Below are 14,154 nucleotides of genomic sequence, written 5' to 3' on the forward strand. Positions count from 1 at the left end.
GAATAATTTTTTGAATATAATACACATAAATACTTATAATGTACATATAAACACCCATACACCGGAAAACATTCATGTTCATCACACAAACATTTTCCAGTTGTGGGAATCGAACCCACGGCCTTGGACTTAGAAAGCAGGGTCGCTGCCCACTGCGCCAATCAGCCGTCAAATGTTATACATGTTATTAGTGCAAGCGACTACAAGTGGCTATAACTGGTGCTAGAAGCAATATTCGCACAAGTAACTGACTGTACTACTTGCACGAGCTTCCCGAGATAGATTGATCGTAGATATAAAAATAAATGGAATTAAAATCTAATCAAAACCTTTTTGTATATATATATTACCATTTTTTTTAGAACAAAATCTGATATCAAACATTTTTGAGGCGACTTACGAAGTCTCAAAATGCTTCAAAACTAAAGACTAAAGACCCAAAATGCTTTGAGTCGTTCGAAAAATACGAGATTGACAAAATTGGCATGTCCAGTATGCAATTTGCATAAGTTGCTGAGCATTCTGACAGTCGACTAAATAGCATAGCGAGCAAGCATTCTGAGCGAAATCAAATCTAATCAAAACTTTATTTATTTTGATATCTATCTATCTTTCTATGTATATAAAAAAGAAAGTGTGTGGGTATGTTCCGTATAGGCTCCGAAACGGCTGGACCGATTTCAATGAAACTTCCAGGGAATCTCTGGATTGGACCTGGCGAGTAATCCTGTAAAGTTTGGTGACAATCGGAGCACTCCTATTTTTGAACTGTCAAACTGTCAAATACAGCTTTTATTTACTATGATGATATTCTATTGTTGGGTGTACATGGGTGTAGATAATGATCTTCACCCGCTCGAGAAGAGAATAGAAGAGAATGAATACGGTGAGAAATAAATGATTTAATATATTATGAGAATTAAATAAAAAATTTAATGATGTAAGTTTAAATAAAATAAAGCAAAAGCTAGCCCGGCGAAGCAAGCTGGGTACGCTAGTGCTTATGTAACTACTGATATGTCACTTTATAGAAAACATTGGTGCACTAACTGCTCCAACTATGTATCTCTAAACGGACCTTAATTGACAGGTGCAAAAATAGTGCCATCGTTTGGTGGTTGGCGCCACTTTTAAACCTGTCAATTTAAGTTAGTGTAAAAGTTTGTGTACCGGATTGGCAAGACAGCCTCAAGATTTTTAAACTATCCGCTATCGAAAATACTTTAGTTAGCTGATCGATTGAGACGTCTAAATTTTTAATGTCTTATTTTTAGAAGTGAATCGTAATGATTTCAAACTCGATGAAACGAAAAAATAAGTCCATTGAGACACAAACACATAAATATACTCGTATAGGACAGAGTGAGATAGAAAACACTATACTTTTTTTACATTTTCCTGTTACTATGGAAACTAAATAATAAACCTTACATTTATCCTAATAGTTCTGATACTCTACATCCACCTCAATCTCTCGTAGTCTACTTTTTTTTTTTGCTTTAGAACAGAAATGCCGGACTTGGTAAGTAAGCTACGCATCCAGTTCTTACTCGTTACTTTAATTAAGAATAGATTTCATTAACGCTGCTCAACAAGGCACACCATAAGGCAGAAAACACATCAATGTATACATTTTAAATGCTATTTTAAGTACTGATATTTTAGAAGATATTTATTATTTCTATACATCGATATAAAATATTAGACAGGTATAAAAAAAGTGTCACATACTGACAAATATAGATTGAAATTGTTGAAGATGTATAAGCGGTGATAGCCTAGTGGGTAATGTTTCGGCTTTTGAGCCCGAGTTCGATACCCGGAACGCACCACTGACTTTTCGGGGTTATGTGCGTTTTTAATTTCAGTAATTAAAATATCAATAGTATTAACGGTAGAGGAAAACATCGTGAGGAAACCTGCATTCCTCAGAGTTCTCCATAGAGTTCTAAACGGCGTGTCAAGTCTACCAATCCATACTTGGCCAGCTTGGTAGACTACGGGCTAAGCTCTTCTCCTTCCGAGTGGAGTCCCGTGTCCTATAGTTTGCCGGTAATGGGTTGACGACGTAAGCTTCTAGAAAAGTCCTATTATCGTATTAATGACTTTGCCAACGATAAAAATGCTCGGGTGTAAATTATTGTTCTAACTGGTTGCTTAAATAGTTTTACTCGTAAATGACAATGTGAGATGGTGATAACAACAAAAAAACAATCCGCTAAGTTTTTTATGCGCTTCTTCTTAGACCAGGATGCGTTTGGAACCCTGGAGTTTTAAGTTGACGGATTTAGTTATCGCCATCAACTCACTTCTATGCCATATTTTACATGTAATGTACGCATCAAAACAGTGGCGCGCATAGAGGGTATGCACAGGGTATGCAGATGATATAAAATGAAGAATATCTCCAGTACGAGTTATAAATACTTACTTTTTATAACTCTTACAATGCCTATCCTTAAGTTTTTTAGAACTCGTACTTGATTTTAAATGATCTGCATACCCTTTGCATACCCTCTATGCACGTCACTGCATCAATAGTGCCATATATCTGCCTATTTGGATTAAGAAATATTTGTCTAGTTAAAAACATCAAACATAATAATAATAAAGTAATGATTAATATGCACTCACCAAAATAATATTTGTATGTTGATTTTTTTTTGCAGAATATCGCAATCGATTAAGTAGTATTTTTTATATCGATCGATATTTATTTATATGTTTTTGGTACCACCCTTATTACCTAATTATAGGCCCAGTTGTGCCTTAGTTTAGTGCACTAGGTGTAGTGTATTGCATACAGCGACCATGGTGTCCTTTGATGGTGCCCCGAATCGGCAACAAAGCGTCAATATTTGCGCAGCGGCTATAGCGGAGTCCGGGCATCCCGATACCGTCTCATTCCCGGACCAGTCAAGGCATTCTCAACCTTATACTCATCGGCTATTTAGATTATTTTCCATCCCGGCGGTTGAAAGAATCTCCAAGTAGTCCGGGAGTGTGTGGAAAATTTTAGGGGAGGGTACGCTTAATAAAAACGAAGACTTGTAAATACAGTTGCGAAACGTATGAGCTAGTAGTACTTTTTTTTATAAAAAAAAATGCCTGATGCATACTGATTTTTATTTAAGATGATTTTTATTATTTATAGGTTTTTATTATTTAAAGGTTTGGCCAATGTTAGTTTATAATATAGTAAATAAGATAATTGGTATTGTTGTAGCTATGGATTTTTATCTGAATTAAACGTTATTATTATATTATTATTAAACTACTCTATTGGGGGAAACGGAGTAGTTATGTAGGACTCGCAAGTACTAAAAACTCTGTATTTTCCTAGACTTACCTATAACTGAAAGTAAGGTATTCACTTGCGTATTCACCCCGCCTCACTCTCGCCAAGATTTCGAACCTCTGATGATGACTGATGGGATGTAAGGCGGATCCCATCAGTCTGGCCGCTACCAAATCCTCCAGGGAGGATAGCATGAGCATAGTATTAGAGTTACCGGCCGATATGAAGTTAAAAGACCTTATCCTTAAGACTAAGTTTGATTTTTATTTACCGCTTGGCTTATTATTAATTTTTAACATTTAACATTCATATTAATACAATTGTGATAAACTTACAACTAGCAAGTTAACTATAGGATAACGAAAGTCTGTAAGATCTTCAATGCGACTCTATTAAACCATTGAGAATTATTATAAAATAGTAAAGTTTATTTGAAATTCTTATATTCATGTGTAAATTAAAGTGAAAAACATTGTGGCACAAAAATATTAATACCGATATTAATTTCCAGAGACAATCAAGCTTTTAAAAGCTCACCAATTGAAGAAAAGTTTTAGGTTTCAGCTCTAAAATTAAGATCCCTTCTCGTAAGAAAGTGCAAGTCGGATGGGATATTAGAAGGCTGAAGGTCATACAACATAAAAAGCACTATTGATAGCTTAAATGGCCCCGCTAGCTCCCCAACTATATGGAATTTCGATCTCGTAGCAGCAAATGCTATGCCATCTAAAATATTGGACATCTCCATCTTCCTGTTTTGCTCTTTCTTTTGATGCGAACAATGAGTCGGGATCGTCAAGGGAATGTGTGCATACTTTTGAATATGTTGAGAAGCTCTCCCACGTTTAAAGTTCAGCGCGACAAAAGGTACATCGCAAATAAAAAAAAAAAACGATACAGGATATTACTTGAATTCTTTTAGCCATTACCCACATTTCTGTTTATAGTAATCACTGACGTAATAAACATATGGCCCACCTGTTGGTTAAATCAACACTATGTAGGGCATGCGAGGAAAACGTACTGCACCGTGCAGACCTGTGCCCATTAACCTTAGGTGTAGGTGTTTAGCCTCATGAGCCTGTAATCAGTGGCGCGACATGCTTATCACTGTCGCTAAGCAGCATTGTTGCAAAGCTGTGTTCTAGTTTGAAGAACGTGGTTGCTAGTGATATTACAGGCAGTGGCGTGCATAGAGGGTATGCAGATGATATAAAATGAATAAAATCTCCGAAACCTTTAAAGCGAAAGTGGTAATACACATCGCAAATATCTGGAAAACCCTTTCGGCTTTTTTTCCCCCACCACCTTAAATGATTTCTTGATTTAAATATGAGCATCTTTAAATCAAGAGTGAATGAGTATCTTCAAAACAAGTGCGCATCCCGCATTCATTGTCACACATCGATATTGAGACAGATTAAAGCTATTAAAACTCCTGTCTTTAGAGGGCTCTCACGACATCGGTCACATTGCAAGTTACGGAGAAAATCTTGGGATAATAGTGGTCACAGGTAAAATGGACCATGAAAAATTTACTTAATTTATTATGCGCCGCAAAAAGCAGGGGAAACTATACGGTATAACTTCTTCGGTCTCTATACTTCCACATTAAACAGATCTTCAGCAATGTACTCTATGCACGTTTCGCTCTGGCACCGGAGTATCCTTCGGAGATGTTAACTTTACAATAAATTATTGTTAACAATTTAGAGGATTATAAAGATTGAAGTAATTATAAATTGCACCGTACACATAATCCTGCCTTTAACATAAAGCTTTATTTTCATTGTATATCATATTATATTTTATTGTATATTGTATATCAAAGTTACGCCTGCTTTTATCCAAAATAGAAGACCTCGAAGACGTAGATACGCTAGTCAGATCAAGTCTTGATCACAAAGTGTCTATAATACCTATAACATGTTGCTAAAACTGATTTAATTGTTCAAAAGGGTTTTAAATAGGAGGATCACGACCCTCAATATTGAGGAACACTACACAGAGAGGCAAGAGAGGTCACTAATCATCAGTTATGATTGCAAACAAGTGGTAGTCCATAATAAATTCAAAATAACTAGTTAAAGTAAGACAATAATTATGAGAAGTTACTCTCTGTGAACTTTGCTAAACTGTACTTGATGCTGCAGTTAAGACGAATGGCAGCCCTCATATTGCAATTGCAGAAAGAGAGAGAGGCAAGAGAGGTCACTAATCATCAGTTGTGATTGAAAACCAGTGCTAGTCTATAATAAATTTAAAGTATCTACTTAAAGTAAAACGATTATGAGCAATGAGACTTAATAGTTATGAGAACTTACTCTCGGTGAACTTTGCTAAACTGTACTCGATGCTGCAGTTAAGACGAATTGCAGCTCTGATATTGCAGCACTGATATTGCAATTGCAGAAAGAGAGAGAGGCAAGAGAGGTCACTAATCATCAGTTGTAATTGGAAACAAATGCTTGTCTAATAATAAATTCAAAATAACTACTTAAAGTAAGACAATAATTATGAGAAGTTACTCTCTGTGTACTTTGCTAAACTGTACTTGATGCTGCAGTTAAGATGAATTGCAGCTCTGATATTCAAGAATGACCCCACACTCAGCATTTTAATGCGTGGAACTTCGGTATATGATGGGTGGCGGAACTTCCAAGAGGCTCCGTGCAAAGTTGCCTACATTCGTAACAGACAACTAAATAAATTAAGAATTATTAAACCCGTTGTAACATTAAGTTTAAAACCCCATTTCGCCCGTCTGGGTCGTGATCGGGGAGTTGACAAAAACAAAGCAACTGTAGGACATGCATCATTTAAATTATATTCCTCGTACCTACATGTTTATCGTATTAGTGAGGCGAAGTTTATAATAAATGTCGATATTTTTAGGGTTGAAGCTTGTTACGGACATTCATATCGATGTTCTTACTTTTTGATTACAACTGTTTTTATATTAAAACGGCCTCGTTGGTCTTCGGAATAGTATAGGGTTTTCTTATCAAGAAATTCTTAGTACCTCCTAGCCCGATGTTTAGAAATCGGGGGTGAGCACGTTAACCTTATCTCTTTCCGTTATAATAATTTAGACTATTGGTGATGGTATGGTATACAATTTTACAAACTACCAGTCGATATCTTTTAGATGTCTTATAAAAAGTTCAAAGTTTGTATTAAACGTAAGCTTATAGAAAAGTCCTATGATAGTATTAAGGACTACGTCAACGATAAAAATGCTTGTGTGTAAATTATTGCTCTAACCAGGTTGCTTCTTTAATAGTTTTAAATGACAATGTGAGATGGTGATAACAAAAAAAACAACCGGCTAAGTTTGCTGTGGGCTTTTTCTTAGACCAGGTCGCGTTTGGAACCCTCGTAGCTTTAGTTTTAAGTTGACGAATTTAGTTATCGCCATCAACTCACTTCTATGTCAAATTTTACAGGTTTTTTACGTATCTAAAGTGCTATCTATTTGCCTATTTGAATAAAGAAATATTTGACTTTCACTTTAAGTCATGCCCTAAGGTGCTAAGGTTTTGTAGCTTCAAATATTAATATAGCTTTTTTCCAATCGGACTGATAGTTCCTAAATAAGCATGTTCAAACTTACACACAATATAACTATTTCATCACGCTCTAATAAACTCGGTCAGTTGAAATGTAAAAATACTATTCTGACGCTTTGCCACGTTTGATTGTAAGAAAACTTGGCAAAATGGCATCGCCGGTATAAGATAACGCAATACCATTTGCCGTGACGGCATATAAGTATTTTAACCGGTATAGCATTATGAAAACGACGATACCGGCTAAGTTTGTTGTGGGCTCTTCTTAGACCAGGGCGCGTTTGGAACCCTCGTAGCTTCAGATTTAAGTTGGCGAACGAAGTTATCACCATCTCCTTACAATTATGTAAACAAGTACGTATGAACGCTTCATAAGTGCCTGTGATAGGCCTACATGAATAAAGAAATGAATTTTGAATTTGAATTTGAATTTGATATTATGCGTAATATAACAGTGGCATGCATATATTTTATGACCAGGGTTAGCATTAAGAAGGATGATGGCATAGAATGGAAAAATCCTCCCACTTTAAGAGTTAAGTATACTTAACTCTTAAAGTGGGAGGATTTTTCCAAAGAATTAGGGTAGGCAGTGCTTTTAGGAATGTATGAAGTGAACGCCACTGGTGATATGGTTATGTTGCATCGCCTGCATTGTGTATTTCCAGCAGTGTTTGCATTTTCTATGGCACGGGGTTTACACAGCTATCGGCGTGCGGTGTCGTTTACTAGTATTGCATACAGTACGCCTTGTAGCACGCATGCGACGCTGAGACGAAAAGTAAAAGCATATAACACTTGATACACTTAACGAATGATGCAGATGGCATATCATTTCAGTTCATACTTACAAAGAGTCTCCATAACAAAACCACCGAGCCGCTGACTAAGCCAAATTTGTGTCGCTGACGCTGACGCACTCTGTCAGTGCCTACCGTCCAAACGTCACGTCTGGCTTAACGGAAGATCAACGCTGGGTCTCCACAGACACAGCCAACAAGCTGAGTGAAGACTATAGTTGTTGTGTAGACTATAAGTTGTATTTTAATTTTAGTGTGTGTATACCCTCAATAAATGTTTTTCTTTCTTTCTTTCAAATCGACTACTCGACCGACCTTCCAGGATGGGCGGCCTGCTAGGATTCTGGAACATGCTTTGGTAGAGTAGCAAGCTTAGAGGTAAACTTCGACGTGCAGCAAGAGTAGTGTTGGGGGACGGGGTGTTATAAGTTTTACGTGTCCCTTGTGTGTATGTGTGTGTATGGCATCGTATTTCCCGAACGGATGAATCGTTTGATAAGGTTTTTTTTCTTTAAAATGTGAATTAGAGGTAGTGTTGTTAGCTATTATTAGCATCGAGTCCAAGATGGCTGACGCCACAAAATGGCGGCTCCAAACTTAATGTAGGTATCAAATGTTTCAAACGAACATACATTTCAAATCCAAGATGGCCGCCACCAAATATACCGAAATACGTTTTATTTTACCAGCTCCTTCACTATGGCTATGAAATAAAACTAGTAGAATACTAGACACCATATTGAAAGTCGGGGTTTCAAATTATTTAATTTATAAGTGACGACCCCCTCATGTGAGCATGAAACTTTCTAAGAAGCATCCCATGACTCATCTTATTTTTCCATAGAGTTGCGCCAGCCCTAGGTTCGTGGAGTCCCACCCAATTCTACTGGGCATCTGAATGATAGCCCTTATTTTTTGTTAGCTCACCATGTCACCGGGACGGTTGTGGTCGGTTCCCTATGATTTATTGTTGTCCATAATACAAATACGACACAATATTATACGACTCTTTATTTCTTCTTTAAGCCATATTAGTATTCCGCCAACAGGCCTTTGGTTTTGTAATACCGACTAAATGTTATTTTATTGGAATTTCAAATAAACATTTGTTAAGAGTTGCTTTGCTCCTTTTTTCGTTTACCCGACTGCCTGAGAGTGAGGATAATGTAGTTAGGTTTAACACTCACGTAAATGTTTGTAGATCAAATCAAGTATTTTATTTCAAAGTAGGTACCTAACTGTATATTTTCTGAATGTCATAAAAATCTGTCATTATATCAACTATTATTATAACATAAAATAGTAAAACAGTTTTGTAATAAAGTTAAAAAAAAATTGAGAAAAATTATATAATAAAAGTTCCTAATTATTGAAATAAATTTACGGGTTTAAAAAAATGTAATTAAGTATTAAAAAAAAAGTTATCACTGGTTGACTGGTTGACTAATAATAATAATTATTGTTATTATAAGTGATCCACTAATAACCCAAATAAGGTTGTCACATAAGCACTGCTAATAGGCTTTTAGGATACCTACATATATTACAAAATAAATTATGTCATCATATGTAAAAGAAAATTACCAGCCGCATATATTGTTATTAAAAAATAATTTGTCCCGTATTGAAATATATATTTGAAACTTTGAAATATCTAAATTAAATAACATTAATTCTAATTGCCTATTTAACTTTTAGTGTCGTGCGAACAATACATTCAACAACAAAGTGGGATTTCAACAACAATGTGATGTTAAAGTGAGACGGACATATTTTACGGCAAAATTGGCACTTTTAGGGAATTAATTATGACAAAAAATATAAGGCTCTATGTATAGTATGATAAGCTCTAGTTTTTTTTTTTCTAATGCTGTTTTCGCTTGGAGTTGATCCAGTTGAAGCATTTTGTGGTTAATATTATCGTTTATGTAAAACTAAATCGTTATTTTACGAGTAGTAATAATACTGTTTGTTTCCCTGGTAAAGCTAATAAATAAATTAATATATTACATACATATTAATAGATTACATACATATTAATAGATTACATACATATTAATAGATTACATACAAGTGTAACTATGAATAATCCTCAGACGATATTCTGGCGATTATTATACTTTGGTGTTTCTAAGTTTGTAGAACAATAATACATTTTGACGTGACAACGTCTTATAAATTGGTTTGCCGGGTGACACTTCAAGAAACTGCGTTACGCTCCGCTCACGTTATGCGCTCACAATGAGAGCGAGTGAGAGGCACGCGCCCGCCTAAGAGCGAGAGAGACAGACATAAAAAGTGAAAGGCACGCGTCCCTTTGTAGTAAACGCTGTTTCATTGTACGCAAATGTATTGCAAGTTATTGTATGTATATTTGTATATAAATACGTATGTATATGTGTAAAGGTAAAAATAAAATTTTGTTAATATGAAATTCAGTGCGAGATTCTTTGTATAAATTAATGTTTTAAATATAATTCTTTGTATAAATAAATGTTTTAAATTGTTACTATTATTTCATCCTTCTTCCTACTATACGAATGAATATTCACGTTAAAATTATTTTACCACTCAAAGTCGTTGTCACGTAAAACTTTCGCCCGTATACCGACTTTACAGGCAACCAATTTTTTTTTTTTCTAAATAACTATTTCAATAAGTACGTTTCTCTCGAAGGAAATCCATACGGCGTGGAGTCTAAAATGAACTTGGCTATATTTTTACCTGAAATAACAGATTTTTCGTTATATTTGGGAAAACCTCAAATAAACAATCCAATCAACTACTCACGATCATCGGCTTGCTATCTATAGCATAAGCCTCTTCTCCTAACGGAGTAAAGGTTACATGAGGGTAGGTAGGCTTTGCAGAGGTGTAGGGTGGACATCGGTCAATTTCTAACTCCGAGTTCTTATGGTTCTGCTAAATTGATTTGAAAGAATTTAAACTATTAAAATTCATGTGCTGAAAAAAAAATTGTTCACTACGAGAAAACTACATGTTATTCTTAGACATATTTCGGATGAAGATTCAGTAAATCGGTCCGGTTTCAGTAAATATTCTGTTTACAAAAATTGCGTCGTGTAAAGTTACGACACCGATGCGTGGTGCGTAATGTTTAGGAAACTCGTAACTGACACTTGAATAATGAAAATAATATAAATTAGTTATTTTAATAACCTAAAACCATTCTTACGAAAAATTAAAAATATGATAATACAAACACAAAATACCACACAGATGGCAAGAACCATAGACAAGTTAGGTTAGCCGTCGTAAGAAAAAAGACGTTACTGTTAATTTTTTTTAAATTGAGCTAGACACTTATTCGGAGTCAGTGAAAAAGACGCAGCAACCAGTTTTATAGAAAATATCTATTTGATTATAAAATTAAAAGACATGCTTGCATGTTCAAAAATAAAAGAAGAAAGTTAGAATAAATAATATTAATAATAAATATACTACGATAATTCACACATCGCCATCTAGCCCCAAAGTAAGCGTAGCTTGTGTTATGGGCACTAAGATGACTGATGAATATTTTTTATGAATAATATACATAAGTACTTATAATATTCATGTTCATCACACAAACATTTTCCAGTTGTGGGAATCGAACCCACGGCCTTGGACTCAGAAAGCAGGGCTGGGCCAGTCGGCCGTCCGTCATGTGATGCGGAACACCAAAAAGTATGAACTTCTTCAACTTATCATACAACGTAAAGTGGTAGGCAGGAGAAGGCCTGGCCGGAGAAGAATATCATGGCTCTAGAGCAGCAAAGTAGAGATAGCCCTAACGATTGCCAACCTTCGTAAGGAGACGGCACCCTAAGAAGAAGAAGAAGAAGAAAAAAGGCAGTTCTGCGTTAACGTGGAAAGGCACATTACGAAAAATATTCAAGCGCAATTGGTAGTACCGTCTTTTCTATTTAGTATTGCTGTTATGCGGGGTGATCGCGGTTGGAAAAACCGCACAATCTCTTGCCAGTAGGGCTTATGAGTTGCCTAGTGGAAATCGTTTGGTGAAAGGTAAATGTACGCTTAGGAAGCTCCTATGATTAAAAGCTACTTACTTATTGCCTTGTCCGATGTTCGTGAAACCGGGCATTAATGTTAGTTTGACTTGTTTAATTTGTTACTTTTTGTTCTACATTGATATTGTAATTAATTCTGGACTTCAATCAGCGATGATGCCCCCTTGGCATATTCAAGGGACTCATGAATTAAAACGCTCTCATTATGTTTTGTTGGAGACATCGACGACTTAATTTGGAAATAATAATTAAAGCAATTAGGCATTTGGTGACGTTTCATTAGGCCACGCTGTGTGTTAATTTTAACTGTTTTTTTGTACGCGTTCGTTATTGGATAGCGAGGGAATCGATTACGTTAAATTTAATGATAAAAATTAATTATGACAGTTGTTTTTGAAAGTAGGTTTTTACTTAATAAAGAAATCAGGCTTTTGGTGAAGCTTCATCAGGGGAGTAATTATAATATTAACCTCTCACCTTCGTCCAGATCAGACCAAGGAATATTATTATGTTGATAGCATCTTTTCTATATTCTATTTTGCAAATTAGTGCAATTAGGACCTATAGGTAAATCTAACATAAATTCAAATTAAAAACCAAAAATGTTTTATTCATGTAGACCTTATTACAGGCACTTACGAAGCGTTTATACATTTAACATGTTAACACCAATGCTAGTTGATCGTAATAACATCATTCGTTAACTTAAAACTAAAGCTAGGAGGGTTCCAAACGCGCCTTGGTCTAAGAGTTTTTTTTTGTTATCACCCTCTCACAGTCTAGTTAATGTTTAGCTATGAAGTTAGAGCAATTCATACCCAAGTTTTTTTTATCATACACTTAATCCTTAACCCCTAACGGTTTCGACGCGACATCAAACTGGAACGCTAAATCGCTTAGCGACACGTATTAGGGTTGTAACTAGCCACAGTCGAAGCCTCCCACCAGACCAGACCAGAAATTATAAATTCCCACAGAACTTATTGAGACCAGAGCTCGTCCGGTTTGAAAGCGTGGTTGCCGGTTAAAGGCACATTAGGCTTAACACATTCGTGCTCATTGCATGCCCTGTGAAGCGTTGTTCTGTATATAGGCAATGGTTTTCAACTTAACCGGGAATCGAATTTGGGAACTCCAACTTAAAACCACAGCTTTGACCGCTGCGCCAGGGAGGTCATACTTTATTACACTCCATCTATCAATACAAGATCAATGTCTGCAAGGGCGTTTCTCATTAACTGTGTTCCAAACACACGCAATGGACAGTAGTCACGCCGTGCCAGTGTTGGAGTAGTTCCCATGAACTCCTATTGGTAACTAAAGTCCTTTCAACACCAAGTTTCACACGATTTGTTTATTTATATTATGAACGCCTTTCATCTAATCTACGTGAGCAAATAATGAATGTACGTCGTTGATATACGTACGCCAAAGATAGGCCGGTGTGAATAAAAGCTTATAAACTTGATGAAATGTTGAGGTTGGAAAAGAGCGACTATTGAGTTTTTGTCGGCTCTTTTCGGTCTCTATGCTTTCCGAACCGGTGGTCACTACTACATAGTTGACGTTCCAAAAGTGCTTATAAAGTAACTTTAAAAACGTCAACTATTGATAAATAAATGAATTTGAATGCCAAACCTATTATTATGTGTGTTATAGAAAGCTCCATGTTAATTAATGAACAAGCCAGAGAAATATTATCGTTCCTTCCTAAGATTTAGTCCCTACCCATGTCGCAGTGGTAAGCGCTGTAGTTTTAAGTTAAAGGTCCCGGGTTTGATCTCCGGCAGTGACAATTTGGGAATTAATATAATTTCTGGTCTGGTCTAGTGGGAGGCTTCGGCCTTGGCTAGTGACCGCTAATCGATTTAGTGTTCCGGTACGATAAGGCGTAGAAACAGATAAAGAGTATTGGTTTAATACAACTGCCAACCCTTAACCGGTTAGCCCGTTACCATCTTATACTGCATCATCATCAGGTGAGATTGCAGTCTGGAGCTCTTCGACATCTTAACGTTATTAGTTTATTTAAAAAGCTCTTAAGGTTTAATAATACCTTAAGGGCTTCATTAATGAACGTGGCATTACGTCGTAATACTTATGCAGTGTTATTTGTAAAGCCGTGAAAGTTTCATTCATTTCTACCCTTTAACTATACTTATCAATGCTAATTTTTGCAACATAAAAGTCATTGAGTGAAGCATACTTTTGCATTTATAAAACAAAAAAAAAGGATTTTTATCCAACACTTTCACTTGGAACTGTGTATCTAGATTTCAGCATATCGATGGACGTGTGACATATTATGAAGTCCCCTTGCTGACGTCACGCCGGACACGGCACATCAAAGGCATGCGCGTGATTTATATGTATTTGTTAGACCCAATTATAATATAAGTAGGGAAAATTTGTGCATTTTCATCGTACTTTGAGTCTGAGAGACCAACGTTAAA

Source organism: Pararge aegeria, chromosome Z, assembly GCF_905163445.1.
Source record: "Pararge aegeria chromosome Z, ilParAegt1.1, whole genome shotgun sequence".
NCBI classification, from domain to species: domain Eukaryota; kingdom Metazoa; phylum Arthropoda; class Insecta; order Lepidoptera; family Nymphalidae; genus Pararge; species Pararge aegeria.